Source organism: Somniosus microcephalus, unplaced genomic scaffold, assembly GCF_052327205.1.
Source record: "Somniosus microcephalus isolate GS21.2 unplaced genomic scaffold, FLI_Smic_1.0 unresolved_chr4, whole genome shotgun sequence".
NCBI classification, from domain to species: Eukaryota; Metazoa; Chordata; class Chondrichthyes; order Squaliformes; family Somniosidae; genus Somniosus; species Somniosus microcephalus.
In genome coordinates, this window is record NW_028225182.1 from 46,655,738 (window position 1) to 46,669,652 (window position 13,915).

General features: G+C 43.0%; 1 non-coding gene across 1 annotated transcript; it reads right to left on the minus strand.

Moving 5' to 3' along the window:
- Positions 1-10,709: 10,709 nt before the first annotated feature.
- Positions 10,710-10,781, minus strand: trnad-guc (transfer RNA aspartic acid (anticodon GUC)). The gene has a single exon. It is a non-coding gene; the product is annotated as a tRNA-Asp (tRNA).
- Between the last annotated feature and the right edge of the window lie 3,134 nt (positions 10,782-13,915).

Sequence of the window (13,915 nt, forward strand, 5' to 3'; positions counted from 1 at the left end):
TCTCTGGGTGAAGAAATTCCTCCTCATCTCAGCCCTAAGTGGCTTACCCCTTATGCTTAGACTGTGACCGCTGGTTCTGGATTCCCGCACCATCGGGATCATTCGTCCTGTTAGAATTTTGTAAGTTTCAATGAGATCCCCTCTCGTTCTTCTAAACTCTCGCGAATATAAGCCAAATCATCTCAATCTGTCTTCATACGTCATTCCTGCCATCCCATGTATCAGTCTGGTGAATCTTCGCTGCACTCCCTCCATGGCAAGAACATCATTCCTCAGATAAGGTGACCAAAGCTGCACACAATACTCAAGGTATGGTCTCACCAAGGCCTTGTTCAACTGCAGCAAGACATCCTTGCTCCTGTACTCGAAACCTCGCACTATTAAGGCCATCCTTTGCCTTCTTAACCACCTGCTGCACCTGCATGCTTACCTTCAGCGATTGGTGCACACGGGCACCCAGGTCTCATTGCAGTTCCCCTTTTCCCAATCTATTGACATTCAGATAATAAGCTGTCTTCCTGTTTTTGCCACCAAAGTTGATAACCTCACATTTATCCACATTATACTGCATCTGCCATGCTTCTGCTAAATCACCTAATCTGTCCATATCATACTGGAGTTTCTCTGCATCCTCCTCACAGCACACATGCCCACCCAGCTTTGTGTCGTCTGCAAACTTGTAGTTATTACATCTAGTTCAACCTTCTAGATCATTAATATATATTGTGAGTAGCTGGGGTCCTAGCATTTATCCCTGCCCTACCCCACTAGTAACTGCCTGCCACTTGGAAAAAGACCCGTTTAGACATACTCTTTGCTTCCTGTCTGCCAACCAGTTCTCTCTCCAAGTCAGTACCTTACCCCCGATCCCATGTGCTTTAACTTTGCACGCCAATCTCTTATGTGGGACATTATCGAAAGCCTTCTGAAAGTCCAAATACACCACATCCACTGGTTCTTCCTTATATATTCTACCAGTTACATCCTCAAAAAATTTTAACATTTCCATCTGACCTGGTACTGAAAGTGGAGACGGTTCCACAGTGTAGCAGTTATCACGTTTGCGGAATCGTTTTGTTGGAACTTGCTCCTTCTGCTTGTCCAGGGGCGAGATTGCTCTCCTGTGTGAGGAAATAACAACTAAGAACAAAAGAATTAGGAGCTGGAATTGCCCATATATTGTGTAAAATGAGATATGGGTAACAGTTAACATGCAAAGCACAAAACCTGCTGAAAAGGGTGGTGCTGTTGCTGTTTGGCGAACCGACCTCTACCTAGTGGAAGCTGTACGCCAACTCTCCAACACCTCCTCCTACCTCCGCCTGGACCATGACCCCACTACCGAATATCAAGTCACCATTTGCAAGACTGTCACTGACCTCGTATGAGAAGAGATTGAGTAAACTAGGCCTGCAATCTCTTGCATTCGGAAGAATGAGAGGGGATCTCATTAAGCATGCAAAATTATTACAGGGTTTGACCGGTTGGATGCTGGGAGAATGTTTCCCTTGGCTGGGGAGTCTAGAACCAGGGGCCACAGCCTCAGGATAAAGGTTAGGCCATTCAGGACTGAGAGGAGAAGAAATTTCTTCACACAGATGGTGGTGAATCTTTGGAATTCTGTACCCCAGAGGGCTGTGGAGGCTCAGTCATTGGGTATGTTCAAAACAGAAGTCGGTAGATTTCTGACTGGTAAGGGCATCAAGGGATGTGGCGATAGGGCCGGTGAATGGAATTGAGGCAGGAGATCAGCCATGATCTCATAGAATCCCCTACACTTGCTTAAAAATCTGTTCCATTACCCCTTTTTTCCAGTTCTGACGAAAGGTTATCGACCTGAAACTTTAACTCTGTTTCTCTCTTCGCAGAAGCTGCCTGACCTGCTGAGTATCTCCAGCATTTTCTGTTTCAATTCAGATTTCCAGCATCTGCAGTATTTTCTCAGTTCGCATTTATTTCATTGTGCTTTGAAAGCAACATAAAAGTTTAACAAAATAAGTACCGCCTAACGTGGGGCTTGAACACACGACCCTGAGATTAAAAGGTCGCATGCTCTACCGACTAAGCTAGCCGGGCCTGGTAAAAGTGCATTTCTTTGTCGCTGATTGCAGTCAGGAACCTGTTGGCTGCGGCCCGGTCATAACAGCATGTCTGAGCCGCGTTTCTGCAAACTACGAAACATGTTCGCCAGAATCACAAGGCGTATAAGGAACTCAAGCAGCAAAATCCCTTTCATTAACCACAGGGGTTCAGGCAATTTTCTGATCGCAAAGCGCTTTCGTCCTTGTCAATATCTCTTGTCTATTTCTTGGAGATTCCCGATTCTGTCTTTCTCTCTGGCTCTGTTTATTGTGTCTGTGGCCACCTGCCGGTTGATTTTGAAGGAATACCTGTGTTTGTGTCTGCTTGTGACGTTAAACAAATGAGGGCATCAGGCGCTTCTGTGCATGACACTGAGGAATCGGGAGAAGGCAGGAGGAATGAAACAGTGTTTGTGGAACGTGTGTATATAAAAACAGCGCGGTTGACAGTGTAGGATCTGGTGGCGCAACGGTGGCGCGTCTGACTCCAGATCAGACGGCTGCGTGTTCAAATCACGTCGCGGTCGCTGTTTTTCTGGATTTGATGTTTTTTTTGCTGTTTCACAATAACCAGACACTTGCTCCAAAAACTGTCTCACTCTTTCCCCAGTGTCAGGGAGAGAAGCGCCACAATTCCTCATTTATTTAATGTGACAAGGCACAAGCACAGGTATTCGCTCAAAATCAACCTGCAGGTGGTCACACAGAATAAACAGAGCCAGAGAGACAGGCAGAATCGGGAAACACCGGCAAATAGACGAGAGATATTGACAAGGTGAGAAAGCGCTTTGCGATCAGAAAATTGCCTGAACGCATGTGGTTAATGAAAGGGCTTTTGATGCTTGATTTCCTTACACACCTTGGAATTAATGAGAACCTGGTTCTTGGTTTACCCTGGGGCCGAGCCACTTGGCGCCTGGCTGCAATCAAAGACAAGAACGCATCAGCTTCTCCAGCCCGGCTAGCTCAGTCGGTCGGGACTCTTAATTGCAGGGTCGTGGGTTCGAGCCCCATGTTGGGAGAATTATTTTTGTTCAACTTTTATTTTGCTTTCACGGCAAAGCATAATTAATTAACCGATAATGTTCTTTTGCCCAATGAAAGAAATGGTAACTGAGCGAGAGTCGATACTTCAATCACTTTATTTTTGCTTTGCATGTTAACTGTTACCCATATCTCATTTTACACACTGAGCTTCAGGAGTCTGGGTTAAAGTGCTCATTGCTGATGACACCAGGAATCTGGGCCAACTTTTGTCATATTGAACAGGAAAATAGAATCAGCAGTGAACATCAAATCCCATGGTGCTGATTTTCAGATTCTACGCAGCCCGAATTGGAAAAAAGTGATATCATTTTAACAGTGAAGATTTGGAAGTAAGTGTTACTCGTATTTGTGCTTTTAATTAAAGTTTGTGGCGTCTGACTCCCGTTCATGTCTCTGAATAAGGAAGGAGGGGCTTGTCGTTGACCAGACTGCACTGCGCCTGGTGTTTGTGAGCTCATCCTTTATATTGAGCGGCTTCTCGTTTTTTAACCGGTGTCAGCTTTCGCTCAGCGGTTACTTCGCAGCACCAACTTCTTTCTAAGTTCGAACTCTGTCTCACTGCGGGCGCAGTCTGGGCTTTTTATTGTCATTTTCAATCCCCTTCTTCAACAATGAAACACATTATAGCAGTGATTTTAATTTAGCAGTGTGACATTTTTCGAGGGCATCATAAAATTATTCAATAACGTATTTCTATCAGCGCTGCGAGATGGGTTCGATTCCCAGTTAGGGAAGAAATTTAGGTATCACCGTTTTTTATTCTTGAATGCGATGTAATTTTATTAAATTAATTACATGCATCTAATGTGAATAAATAAGAACTGCTTTAATCACCATTAATTAACCGGTAACTTTATTTTGCAGAATGAAAGACATGATAATATGGTTACTGAGGGGCAGTCGAAACTTCATTCATTTATTTTGCTCTTTGCATCTCCTGAACTGTTAACCCATATCTCATTTTACACATTGCATTTTAGGAGAATGGTTTAAAATGTTCATTGCTTGAGAGAGCAGCGATCTGGGGCAACATTTGTTAAATTTAACGGGACCGGCTATTTCACAGAAAAAAAACCTATTCTCTCGCATGATGTTTTCAGACCACACACTGACCGATCTTTGCTAGGCACCAAGTGGATGATCTGATACTTGCCCGCGTTGAACTCCATTAATCACTGGTCAGGGGAGATTTAATAGAGGTGATCAAAATTATGGGGGAAACAGTTTCCACTGGCAGGAGTGTCAGCAGGGCTATGGGGGAAGAGCAGCGGAGTGGGACTGATTGGATATCTCTTTCAAAGATGCAACATGAACTGCTCATTTTAACCTGCGATTGATAGATTTAATTAACCAACGGTATTAAGGGATCATTGAAGTCTGTGAGACACTTCATAATTGTTTCTATTATCATTAATCAACCCACAACATTTTGTTGCGCACTGCAGGAATTGCTAACATGTATACCGGATGACAGACAAACTTTAATAACATGTTATAGAATCATAGAAAATTTCCTGAACTCCTGTGGTTAATGAAAGGGTTTTTAATGGTTGATTTCCTTATACACCTTGGAATTCTGGAAAACATGGTTCGTAGTTTGCAGAAACGCGGCACAGATCTGCTGTTGTGAACCGAGGTAAAGCTGCAGGATCCTTGAATAATCTTTCACAATTCAACTGAAAGCAGCCGGAATGTGCAGCTTTGAGAGGGGCTGTCTGCACGGCCAGAGCTGGAAACGGGAGTGAGCGAGCGACACTGTAGTGCTTTGAGTGAGTGCAGAACTGTACAGAGAAACACAAATGTAACAGGATTTTGTTACATTGCATTAGAAATGCGAATTGTTCCATTTTTTCTACTATTTAAATGAACACGATTTACAAAATGTCTCTGCTCGCTTTCGAACCGGGGAGTTTTCGCGTGTTAGGCGAACGTGATAACCACTACACTACGATAACATTGGATTGAGTGATCGGCGTCTGTCATAAATCTCTGATTCTATAAAAAGGTTATTAGAGTTTGACTGTCACCCAGCAAACATGTTAGCAATTCCTTCATTGTGCAACACAATTTTTTGTCGGTTGATTAAAACATTTTTTTTAATGATATAACACATACATTTAAAATTACTTTCGGTAAATTCTGGCCTGCTTTAAAATGTTCAAATTTATATTTCATATCATTCAATTATATTTTAAATCTTTAATTAATTTCATTACGTTTGAACAAGTGACCATTTATTTTTATTTCCGTGGTGTGAAATGTTCTTTATTTGGAGATTTCTAATATGCTTATGGGGATTCCGTACATTAATGGAATCCCAATTCGCCTCATAGGAATCCCCCTATTTGATTGGTTGACCTGCCCCATGTGATCCCAGGAATGAAACATGGAAACATAGAAGATAGGAGCAGGAGTAGGCCATTCAGCCCCTCGAGCCTGCTCCGCTATTCAATGCGATCATGGCTGATCATCCAATTTCAGTACCCGGTCACTGCTTTCTCCCCATACACCTGGATCCCTTTAGCCTTAAGAAATATATCCAACTCCTTCTTGAATATATTTAATGAATTGGCTTCTACTGCCTTCTGTGGTAGAGAATTCCACAGGGTCACCACTCTCTGGGTGAAGAAATTCCTCCTCATGTCTGTCCTAAATGGCCTACCCCTTATCCTTAGACTGTGACCCCTGGTTCTGGAGTCCCCGACCATCAGGAACATCCTTCCTGCATCTAGTCTTTCCAGTACTGTCAGAATTTTATAAGTTTCAATGAGATCCCCTCTCATTCTTCTAAACTCCAGCGAGTACGAGCCCAATCGTCCCAATCTCTCCTCAGATGTCATTCCTGCCATCCCACGTATCAGCCTGGTGAATATTCGCTGAACTCCTTCCATGGCAAGAACATCCTTCCTCAGATAAGGCGACCAAAACTGCACACAATACTCAAGATGTGGTCTCACCAAGGCCCTGTACAACTGCAGCAAGGCATCCTTGCTCCTGTACTCGAATCCTCTCGCTACGAAGGCCAACATACCATTTGCCTTCTTAACCGCCTGCTGCACCTGCATGCTTACCTTCAGCGACTGGTGCACAAGGACACCCAGGCTTGCGAACCGTGTGCGCCTCTGGGATCCATCGGCCTTTATGCAGGCGTATGCCAGCAGGCCCAGGGCAGCAAGAGTCCGAAGCTCTGGAGACACCAGGTAAGTCGTATTGGTTTTTTGATTCGAGGCGTTAGCCAGCGGCGAGTTTCCGATCGCTTTTTCCAGGCCGATTGTATTTCAGGAGTCTGGTTTAAAATGTTCGTTGCTTATGTCACCAGGAATCTGGGGCAACTTTTGTTTAATTTAATGGGACCAGTTATTGCACAGGTTAAAATTTTCTGGAACACATAATTTCTGCAGTTGTGGCCGAACCAGTGTTTTATAAAGGTTCATCATAACTTCCTTGCTTTTGTACTCTGCGCCTTTATTTATAAAGCCCCGGATTCTGTAAGCTTTTTAAACTGATTTCTCAGCCTGTCCTGCCACATTGAACGATTTGTGTACATACACCCCCAGGTATCTCTGTTCCTGCAACCACTTTGGAAATGTATCCTTTAGTTTATATTGCCTCTCATCATTCTTCCGACCAAAATGTATCAATTCGCACTTTTCTGTTTTTAACTTCATCTGCCACATGTCCGCCCATTCCACCAGCCTATCCATGTCCTCTTGAAGTCTATCACTATACTCCTCACTGCTCACTATACTTCCACGTTTTGTATCATCTGCAAATTTTGAAATTGTGCCCTGGACACCTAACTCCAAATAATTAATATATGTCAAGAAGGGCCGTAGTCCTAGTACCGACCCCTGGGGAACACCACTGTGTACCTTCCTCCATTCAGAGAAACAACAGTTTAGCACTACTCTCTGTTTCCTGTCACTTAGCCAATTTGACATCCATGCTGCCACTGTCCCTTTTATTCCATGGGCTTCAGCTTTGCTGGCAAGCCTGTTACGTGGCACTTTATCAAATGCCTTTTGGAAGTCCATGTCCACCACATCAACTGCATTTCCCTCATCAACCCTCTCTTTCACCTCATCAAAAAATGCAATCAAGTTGGGAAAAGACGATTTGCGTTTAACAAATCCGAGCAGACTTTCCTTAATTAATCCACACTTGTCCAAGTGACTGGTCATTTTGTGCAGGGTTACCCTTTCTAAAAGCTTCCTCACTACCGACGTTAAGCTGACTGGCGTGTAGTTGCTGGGTTGAGCCTTATACACTTTTTTCAACAAGGGTGTAACATTTGCGATTCTCCAGACGTCTGGCACCACCCCATATCCAATGATTATTGGAAGATTATGGTCAGCACCTCCGTAATTCCCACCTTTACTCCCCTCCGCATCCTAGGATGCATTTCAACTGGTCCTGGTACAGCCAGCTTTCTAGTACCTCCTCTTTATCAATTTTTATCCCATCCAATATTCAACTACAGCTCATTAACTGTAGCAGTGGGCCCGGGCGGCGCTTCAGTAGACAGTTCGAAAAGACAAAGTCACTGTTTCGGTCTTAAGTGCTCTGCTCATCAAGAACAACCACACAAACAAAATGGTTTTACAATGCTTACCTCTTATCTCCAGTCAAACTTATCAGTTGGCTCGTTGGTATGATTCTCGCTTCGGGGTTATTGGTTGAAACTTGCGAGGGATCCCGGACGAGCCGTTATTTTGCCCGCGAATTATGAACTTGCTGTTCGAACTTTTGCAAAAAAAAACATTGGCTTTGATACAGAGCTTTTCACGAACTCAGGACGTCCCAAAGCGCTTTAAGCCCATTGAAGTCCCTTTGAAGTGTTGTAATGTGGGGAAAGATGTGCCCAAATCACCCCCACATGAATCTCAACTCTTTGGGAAGGAGTTCGGTGCAAAGACTCAGACGCCTCAATGATGTGAACTTTCTTTGAATGAGTTCTGCTTGTAACTGCACTCGAGCTTGAAACAGCTCCAGGGCCTCCATCTCACGGGAGCAGAGTGTGGTCGCTGTGCAGCGGATAGCAAGTCGGTGACGAGCTTGGGGTTGAGAGGCGTCGCTTTCAATCTATGAAATTTCACCAAGGCCCAGAGAAAAATAATGCTGAATGGAACAGTCCCTGTGAGCGATGGATTGAAGCGGACGGCGCTCCGAGCACAGCTGGAGAACGCGCAGTGCAGCAAAAGTGTTCGCAGCATTAAATGTCAGATTTATTAATCCCGCAATAATTAGACATATAATTAAATACAGCTCTTAAACAAATCTTTGCGAATTTTAGCCGAGGAACTCCAACACGTTATAGTTCCGAGTTCGATATACAAGTTAATCAAACCTTTATCGAATTCTAAAGTATCTGTTCCAAACTTTTGATATATTTTCCTTACCTCTACTGCGTGACAATTTGCACGTTTAATAGTGTAACCTAACACAACTGCCCACCTTCTGATGGAAGGTTTTCGACCGGAAACGTTAAATCTGCTTCTCTCTCCACAGCTGCTGCCTGACCTGTTGAGTGTTTCCAGCACTTTCTATTTTTATTACCCGACCTTGTTACCAGAGTATCACTTCCCTTATCTCCTTACCACACTCCTTCCTTACATGTAGCATTGTCCGACAAACAGGCTCCATTCGCACAACGGGATGTTCTGCTTCAGGCATTCATTGGAACTATAAGGGGAACCAGTGGAGGCAGCATATTTGGATTTCCAAAAGCCATTCGATAAGGAAACACGTTAAAGCTTGTTACACAAGATAAGGGCTCATGGGACTGGAGGTAATGTATTAGCAAGAATAGAGGATTGGTTAACGGACAGAAAATAGAGAGCAGGAATTATCGGGTGATTTTCAGATTGGCAGGCTGTAACTAGTGGGGTGCCGCAAGGATCAAGTGCGCATGCTTCAGCTATTTACAGTCTATATTACTGACTTAGATGAAGGGACAGAGTGTAATGTATCCAAATTTTCTGATGATACAAAGCTAGGTGGGAAAGTAAGCTGTGAGGAGGACACAAAGAGCCTATAATGGGATATAGACAGATTAAGTGAGTAGGCGGGCAATAAGGTGGCAGATGGAATATAATGTAGGGAAATGTGAGGTTATTCACTTTGGTAGGAAGAATAGACAAACAGAATATTTTTAAATGGTGCAAAGCTATTAATTCTTTCGTTCTGCAAATGAAAGTTATGGGGTAAGTAATGGTAATTTATACAATTCTAATTTTCTCAAATCAGCTGAATGTACTCAATTTCATCAGGTTGTGATTTAAAAACTGTGTTATAAAAGTCACTTTCCTGACCAGGAATCGAAACCGTGTGGCGGAGGTGAAAGGACTGGTTTTCTGAATCATTTAAAGGTGATCGCTATGAATCACGCAGCATAGGTTTAAAATCACGGCTACAATTTGTTTCGGTGTAGAAGAAGGGGATTGAATATGACAATAAAATCACCATATAGCGCCCGTTGTGAGAAAGAGTTCGAGCATACAATTAAATTAAGGCTGACGAAGTTACCGCTGAGCTAAACCTGACGCCGATCAAAGGATGAGAAACCGCTCAATATAAAGGATGAGTTCACAAACATCAGGCACAGTGCAGTCTGGTCAACGTCAAGCCTCTCTTTCTTATTCAAAGACATGAACGGGAGTCAGACGCCACAAACTTTAATTAAAGGCACAGATGCGAGTAACACTTCCAAATCTTTTCACTGTAAAATTATTTCACTTTATTTAATGGCTGACTGCATTGAATCTGAAAATGATCAACATGAGATTTTATGTTCGCTGCTGATTCGCTTTTCCGTGGACACTAACGCGTCGGTTTCCGTAGTGCAGCGACTATCATGTTCGCCTCCTACAAGAACAGTTCCCAAATCGAACCCGGGTGGATATGTTCGAGTGGAACATTGTTATTCTCTGCAATAACCGGTCCGGTTATATTGAACAAAATTTGTCCCAGATTCCTGATGTCGTAAGTAATGAACATTTTAAACCAGCCTCCTAAAATACGATGGGCCTTGAAATTGCGATCGGAGGTTTGTCGCCGGCTTACGCCTTCGAACTGAGAAACAAATCCCAATTAACTGGTGTCTCCGGAGCTTCGCGGTCTTGGGCCTGCTGGCGTACGCCTGCATAAAGGCCCACGGATACCATTGGCGCTCACGGTTCGGCAGCATCCGTTGGCCAGGCCAACCAATCACATAGGGGATTCCTAGGATGCTGTATGTACGGAATCCCATAAGCATAATAGAAATCTCCAAATAAATAACATTTCACACCACGGAAGTAAGAATAATTGGTCACATGTTCAAAATAAATGAATTTAATGAAGCATTCAAAGGTCTCATTCTGTGCCGTTATGACTCCTCTCTGCCCCACACAACAGTGAGAGGGAAATAGAGGGAGAGCACGATTCCAACGAGGAACAGGTGCAGGAAGTTTTTATACAGTTATTCATATGCCAGTAAATCTTTTAAAATTATTTCACTTGAACTTTTCCAGTTCAATTTTTCCAAGGAGCATTTCAAGGAGCTGGGAAGAAGTTAAAAAATTGGGGTTGTTAAAAAAAAACCTCCCCGTCGGGGAATTGAACCCCGGTCTCCCGCGTGACAGGCGGGGATACTCACCACTATACTAACGGGGATCTAAAAAATGCAGTGTTTGATCAGAACTAGAATGGACCTGTGAACAGAGTGAGAAAGAGACAGGCAGACAGAGAGAGAGACAGGGACAATGAGAGAGGCAGAGACAAAGAGAGAGAGACAGATAGAGAGTAAGAAAGAGAGGCACGCACAAAGAGAGAGTGGTCCCAGGGATGAGTTGACTTCAATATAATTGCAAAATACTGCGGATGCTGGAAATCTGAAATAACAACAGAAAATGCTGGAAATACTCAGCAGGCCAGGCAGCATCCGTGGAGAGAGAAACAGAGTTAACGGTTCAGGTCTGGGGCCCTTCATCAGAACTGGAAAAAGCTGGAGATGTAACAGATATTGAGCAGGTGCAGAGACAGGGGGGCGGGGTTAGGAGGGGACGAAGAAATAGAAAGAACATCCTGTACTTTTGTAAGAGGCAGGAAAGATAAAATGTTGCAAATGGGAATGGCAAAAATCATACTGCATGAAAAATGGGGGCAGGGATAATTATGTGAAATTGTTGAACTCAATGTTGAGTCCGGCAGGCTGCAAAGTGCCCAATCGAAAGATGAGGTGCTGTTCCTCCAGCTTACGTTGAGCGTCATTGGAACAATGCAATAGCCCGAGGACAGAGAGATCAGAGTGGGAGTGAAGCGGTGAATTAAAGTGACAGGCGACCGGAAGCTCAGGGTCACCCGTACGGACTGAGCGGAGGTGTTCCGCAAAGTGGTCGCCCAATCTGCGTTTGGTCTCCCCAATGTAGAGGAGACCGCATCGTGAGCAGCGAATACAGTATATTAATTTGCAAGAAGTACAAGTAAATCGCTGTTTCAGTTATTTTGAGAGACTGAGAAGCTGCAATTGTTATCTGCAGAAGGTTAAGAGGAAATTTAATCGAGGTTTTTAAATTTACAAGATGTTATGATAAGAGTAAATAAGGAGAATCTGTTTCCAGTGGCAGGAGGGTCGGTAACTGGAGGACACCGATTGAACCTAACCGGCAAAATTACCAGAGGGGAGATGAGGAGTTTTTTTTTACCGCAGCCAGTTGTTGTGATCGGGAATGCGCTGCCTGAAAGGGCGGTGGAGCAGATGCAATAGTAACTTTCAAAAGAGAATTGAATAAATAATTGTAAAGGAGAAATTTGCAGGACTATGGGGAAAAGCAGGGGAGTGGGACTATTTGAAGAGCTCTTTCAAAGTGCCAGTGCAGACTCAATGGGCTGCATGGCCTCCTTCTTTGCCGTATCAATCTTTGATTCTATGAATCTATGATTTAAAATTCAAATTGAATGTTTTGAAATATAAATGTAACATTTTAAAACTTAACAAAATTTACCTAAACGAATTTTAATATTGATTTTAACCCTTACAATGGTAAAAGAAGGCCTTTCGCCTGCTATTACCAGGTGTAAGGGTTTCGTGGGAATTCGCTGGGCAGTAGTTAGCCCAACTCTGTGACAGCAAAAGTGATGTTGCAGCGGGTGCGGTGGATGTGTCCAAGCGAAACTTGACAGACCGCAATTTCTGGGCGTGCGGATACCTGGCACTTGTGTAGTCGTTCTGAAGGCGCACAATAGCCTATGCTGTGCATTCGATGTCGGAAGCACCGTAAAATCCGGGCCATGGTGTAAAATGAGATCTGCATAACAGTTCATCACATAGAAAGCACAATATATGTTATTGAAGTATCTTTAGCATTTATGTCATTCTATAAATTAAGATTATCGGTTAATTAATAATAATTAAAACAATTTTCCACGTTAGATGCCTGTTAGAGTTGAAACAAAATTAGTTTAATTTAATAAAAAACTGTTATAAAAATGACATCCCTGACCGGGAATTGAACCCGGGCAGTAAGAGTGCCGAATCCTGATCACGAGACTACCAGGGAACACTGAAGTAAAGTGACGCAATAATCGTAATTAGAATGAGTCAATCTGTATTGGATACAAATTAATTTTGCGTGTTTACATGTAAAGCATTTCATGACTCTGCGGCTTACAGATCTATTTACATTGTATCTGAAATATTTTGTCATTTATTGGGGTGCATCTATCTTCATTGGAAACCTCATTAAAGTGCTCGAACCTCTTCGATTTCCCTCAGACCGGCTGTACAACAACCACAGTCTCATACCGTGCACTGGCATCTTCCAGTTCTAGATATGTATATAGAGAATTAATGGTGAAAGGTCATCGACGTAAAGGTTACACATACATGTAAAAATACTGGAGTCAGTTGTAGATTTATTTTCTTTATTTTTATAACATTCTTCAGGATATTAATATATAAATATCTGTGTTTGAAACTGTGATTCTTCTAAATGGATTTTGGGTGTATCATTGCGTTGCTGATGAATAAATGTGAATGTATCTGTGTGTTATTGATCAATGTATTTGTGTGTATCGGTGTTCTGTATAAAGTCATTTGCGTGTAATTTAAAAGTAAGACAGAAATAAATAGCCAGAACATATTTTTGAATGAGACAGATTCACCCAAATAAATGAATAAATAATACCGATACATGTAAATATTGGATATGTAACTGAAGGAATAAAGTGTGCAGGCCTACGGGGAAAGGGCGGGGGAGTGGGACTAGCTGAAGGGCTCTTGCAGAGAGCCGGCACGGGCTGGACGGGCCGAATGGCCTCCTTCTGTGCTGGAACCATTCTATGATTCTATGATGTAGATCTGTAAGTGGTGAAAGGCGACTACAGTGTCTCACCACCACCCCAGGGATGGGCAATAAATGCTGGCCTTGCCAGCGAGACCTACATCCCTTGAGCCAATATAAAAAACGCATCTAATGCAAGTTCTCATTGTTGTGAGATAATAATTAATATATTAATTATCCAGACTCATATGAGCTGTAAAGGAACCGTGACCCCGACATCATTTGAACACGCAACTTCAGGATCTGCAGTCAGGTGCACGACCGTTGCGACATGAGGTCTAGACAGCTTCCTAGTCATATTCAGGTTGATATATATATTATATCTTATATATATACAGGCATCATAGCTGGACCCTGGTGGTCGACTGGAACGCATCCGGTTACGATTCTTACTCAAGGAATTCAGCGTGACAAAAGATTGTATAAAGCACTGTATAAAAATAATTCAAACCTGTGAGACGAGTA